The sequence below is a fragment of the Bubalus bubalis genome, chromosome 2 (assembly GCF_019923935.1).
Source record: "Bubalus bubalis isolate 160015118507 breed Murrah chromosome 2, NDDB_SH_1, whole genome shotgun sequence".
NCBI lineage: Eukaryota > Metazoa > Chordata > Mammalia > Artiodactyla > Bovidae > Bubalus > Bubalus bubalis.
The window spans coordinates 23729652-23734683 of record NC_059158.1 but is presented as its reverse complement, the minus strand read 5'-3'; the positions used below and the strand labels follow the sequence as shown (position 1 = coordinate 23734683).

The 5032-nt window shown below is 40.5% G+C and overlaps 1 long non-coding RNA gene across 1 annotated transcript; it reads right to left on the bottom strand.

Annotated features, from left to right (window-relative positions):
- Nucleotides 1–332: 332 nt before the first annotated feature.
- Nucleotides 333–3988, bottom strand: LOC123465487. Its single transcript, XR_006640714.1, has 3 exons — nucleotides 3003–3988; nucleotides 1090–1997; nucleotides 333–763 (listed from the first exon to the last, which is right to left on the bottom strand). It is a non-coding gene; the product is annotated as an uncharacterized LOC123465487 (long non-coding RNA).
- Between the last annotated feature and the right edge of the window lie 1044 nt (nucleotides 3989–5032).

The following is a 5032-nucleotide window of genomic DNA, read 5'->3' as shown; positions in this document are numbered from 1 at the left end:
TGACAAAGGATGAGATGGTTGGATGGTATCACTGACTCAATGGATATGAGTTTGAGGAAACTCCGGGACATGGTGAACACAGGGAGGCATGGCATGCTGCAGTCCATGGAGTTGCAAAGAGTCAGACACGACTGAGCAACAGAACAACAATTGCTTAGAAGGATGGCAAGAGAAATTATGGGACAGAAAAGGTGCTTTAGAAATCAATATGGATGTTGTCATCAATTACTATTTGTAGCAGGAGCCGAGATTCTGTAATACAGTCACTCGTTCTCATACATTTGTCTCAGTGGCAGGTGAAGAACCAAATCAAAGGCAACAGAAAAGATAAATTAGTTAAGGCACATTTTAATAAACACATTAAAGACATTCCAACCATTCCCCTTAGAGAAAGATCAACTATTACGATCCCCATTTCAGAGACAAAGCAGGGAGGACAAGAGACTCGTGACCGCCATAAAGCTCCAGTCATCTGAGAGCATTCAGAAACCCAGCAGGACCATCCAGCTGAGGCAGAGCTGGGACTGATGAAAAGGAACAAAGGGTAAATGAAAAAACATGGGCTGTGCCAGGAGGTCTTCTCTAAGGGTTTCAGCATAAGTCTGGATCTCATGCAGTTAGGCCACAGGAAAGGGAAAATTCTCCCAGTGAAGGCAGATGAGAATTCATAGATGAACTCTTGAGTTCTGGCACTGGTAAAGGTTACCTTCCCACCATCATGATCCAGAGCAACTCCAATCTTCTGGGGGCAGTAGGACAGGATCTGGAAGGGCCCACATTATTATATTATTATAAAATATAATATATTTTATATATTAATAATTATATCAATATATTATTAATGATTAAATTATATAATTAAATAATTAAAATAATAATATTAATTAATAGTATGATATAATATCATTAATATATTATATTATATATAATTATAAGAGGCAGCGTAAATAAATTTATTTAGTAAATAAATTTATTAATTTAAATAAATAAATTTAATTATAATAATATAATTAATATATGATATTATATATTAATAAGTAATATTTATTTATATATATAATATAATATATAATAAGAGCCCAGAGTTACTCTGCCCTCAATCTTCACAGCGGAGGACAGCTGCAGAGTCCAGAACCCCTCCTCAGGGGTGAAGTTGAGAAATCCCCTTTTCACCACTGACTCTCTTGCCACCCCACCAGGCAGAATTTTGGCCATATTCCATTTTCCTGAGACCATTCCTCCTCCAACTCCTCATTCTCCTCTCTATATCCAGGAGAATGATACCCATCAGTGATGCTTATAAATCCACCAAGATCGTTACTGCCAAACACGCCTCTGCTTCCAGCCCTGTATCTCCTTGCGTCTTCTTCCTCCTCTGCTTCCCACCAGATCCTGTCCACTTTCACTTTCCAGTACACTTTGCCCCACGTGAAGCCCTTACTGCCCAGCACCTCGGGCTCCGGATCAAATCTCTGACCACGCTGGCATTTGTTCATCCACAAGCCAGTGAACATCATACTCTTCCCATTTGGAGCCACTGAGAGGTAGCCATTGGCTGTCTGGGAATTCAGGATGATCCTCGCTGTGGGGACAAGGAGAGAAAGGTGTGGCCTCACAAATGATAGCAAATGAGATTTGTCCCATAGGTTCTGGGGCCTCCACAACAATGGTGGGAGACTCCTCAGGGGGCCAGGACAAAGACTGCTTTTGACCTTGTGTTCAGACTATTAGCAACCATATCTAGAGAGTGTAAAGAACACAGAAAATTCAAGGCCTCAGGCAGTGCGATGAGACTGATGAGGAAAAAAAGATAAGAACTGGGATCACTACAGCTGGGCAAATCTGGGGAAAGGTTTATTAGTTACACAAAGACCTTCCTTTTTAAAACAGAATTGCTGACCTTGAGTAATGGACCTTCACAGGAAAGCTGCTAACTTCAGCCACTATCCCCTGCAAATACTCACTTGTCTTATATTCCAGATCCCTCATCAATTTTCCTAGAGTAAAAGAACAAAAGGACAGTGAGCAATTCTTTCTTGTTTTTTTTTTTTTTTTTTAGCCACACTGCTTGGCTTGCGGGAAGACCAGGGATTGAACCTGGGCTGACGGCAGTGAAAGCATGGAGTCCTACCCACTGGACCACCAGACATTCCCAACAAGAAGCAATTTTAACACCACAGCTTCTAGGTCAGGTTCTCTTACATGGGCTCATATAATTTTAGATGATGACAGGACACCATGAAAGTTCAAGTGAATTAGAGAAAGCAATTCAGGAGACACCAGAGCTGTGCAGTGTAAATTGGCTCTTGTAAGCATATATACCAACAAGTGCTGAACCCACCTGCTGCTTCATTAAAGAATGCTTTGGGCACACCACCTGTTGTTAAACTAAGTCTGAAACTTCTAGTCCAAACCCACACTGTTTCTCTCCACTCTCACAGATACCTCTTTGAGATACATTCTCCCAGTATTCTTTAAATTGTTAAAAAAAATTTTATTGTGGTAAAAACACATGACATTTACCATCTTTACTAGTTTTAAATGTATAGTTCGTTAATGTTCAGTTCAGTTCAGTCACTCATTCGTGTCCCACTCCTTGCAACCCCATGGACTGCAGCACGCCAGGCCTCCCTGTCCATCACCAACTCCCAGCTTGCTCAAACTCATGGCCATCGAGTCGGTGATGCTGTCCAGCCATCTCATCCTCTCTCGTTCCCTTCTCCTCCTGCCTTCCATCTTTCCCGGCATCAGGGTCTTTTCCAATGAGTCAGTCATTAATGTTAAGTATATTTAAATAACTATGCAGTTGATTTCCAGAATTTTTCCATTTTTAAAAACTGAAACTGTATACCCATTAAACAGCAGCTCCTCATTTCCCCCTCCTCTCAAACCTGGCATCCGCTAATCCACTTTCTATTCCTATGGATTTGACTGCTTGAGAGACCTCATATACAGGGAATCATGTATTACTTGTCTCTTTGTGACTGGCTCCTTTCACTTACCCTAATGTCCTCGAGGTTCATCCATGATATAGTACGCGGCACATTTCCTCCCTTTCTCAGGTTGGATAGTATTCCAGTGTCTGCATGTGCCGCATTCTGTTTCTCCATTCATACATCGATGGCCGTGTGGGCTGTTCCTGCATCCCATCTGTGGTGAATAATGCTGCTATGAACGGGAGAGTGCAAAGATCTCTTTGAGATTAAAATTCTCTTTTAATTCTTTAGGAAGTGGGAATGCTGGACCATATGGTAATTATATTTTTAATTTTTTGAGGAAATGCCTCACTCATACTCTCAGTGTTTTGAGATTATCTCCCAATGTTCTTTTTACCTCACTGTTAGATATGAAATATCCTTTTACCATCTTGAGACCTCTGAGTGTGACTCTATTTTAGTCTAGGTTCCATTCTTAGACTACCATGTGGTTTGGACTTAGATTCCCTCCCCAGCGTCCCTGCCTGGTGTGAATGACACACAAAGAGCAAGGAACTCTGAGAAGTCATAGCCACGCTCAAAACCTAAAACACATCATAGAGAAAGAAAGAAGGTTTCTAGGTTCAGAACCCCCTCCTTTACGACTGAATTCTCTGAGTCCTTTCTCTGAAGAAAGAAGTATATCTGAAAATTCTTCTGCCCGATTTTTGATTGCAGGACTGATCAGCTTTCCAACCTGGAACTTCTTCCAGGATATCTAGAGTAATGACGTCACAGTGAGAACTCCTGAGAGAAAGGTGTGATTTCCCACCATCACCGCCTGCACATGCGCACGAGCACTAACAGGAGCCCAAAGACGCAGAGAGGACAAGATGGTCCAAGTGGTGGCTTTCAAGGTCAGAGTCAGAGAGTAGAATATAGAGTTCTGAAGAAAGGGTCACGATCCAAGGATTCTCTCCCCACCTATATGTCATTTATAGACAATATTCAAAAAGAAAGAAAGCCTTTGAAAGTCTTTGAAACGTGCTACTGATATTACAGGCTCTAAAGAAATTACCTGAGGATATGAACTAGACAAAATTAAGCTTTTTTTTTTTTAATTAAGCTTTAAACATACATTTTAAAAAGCATTAAATTTAAAATTAAGGTATGCTGCTGCTGCTGCTGCTAAGTCACTTCAGTCATGTCCGACTCTGTGAGACCCTATAGACGGCAGCCCACCAGGCTCCACCATCCCTGGGATAGCTGGGCATATATATAAACTAAATCTAAAATGAGAAAAGTCTGAGATTTTGATCTTATTATCAAACATGATTAGATTCAAAGCAAAAAAATTATTAGTGAAACAAAGGTATTTTATGGTACTAAAGATTATAATCATCAATTAAGATGTAACCCACCTTAAGGATCATACAGGGAAAAAACATCAAAATATAAAAAGCAATATGCATGCATGCAAAGTTGCTTCAGTCGTGTTGCTCCTTGCCACCCTGTCGACAGTAGCCTGCCAGGCTCTTCTGTCCGTGGGATTCTCCAAGCAAGAATACTGAAGTGGGTTCACGTGCCCTCCTTCAGGGACTCTTCCTGACCCAGGGATCAACCCTGCGTCTCTATGTCTCCTACATTTTGCCGGGTGGGTTCTTTACCACTAGTGCCTCCTGGAAAGACCTAATATATATATTACGTTTATATAGTTTCCTTTTAGCAATGAATTTTTGCCCATTTTTCTTGTGTTCTCATAGTGAGCATACACTATGGGCAAAAACTCATCACTAAAAGGAAACTTTGGGTGACTTTTTTCTAGTTTATGACATATCAAAAAGTAAAAAAAATAGCATCAATACAAAATACCTAAATAACGTAATTGATAAGGAAAACCTCGTGGACATATATCAAATTCTATTCCAAAGACAGAGAGAATGTAGCTTCTTTTTGAATGTTTGGAACTGTCCAAAAATTCACAACATATAACACAGAGAGCCTCAATAAAGTCCAAAATAGTGAATTGGCAGCAAACTCATCTAATCACAAGATTTAAAAACCGTGAAACATAAGAATATTAGAAACTGCCCCCTTGCCCCCACCAGCACCACTGA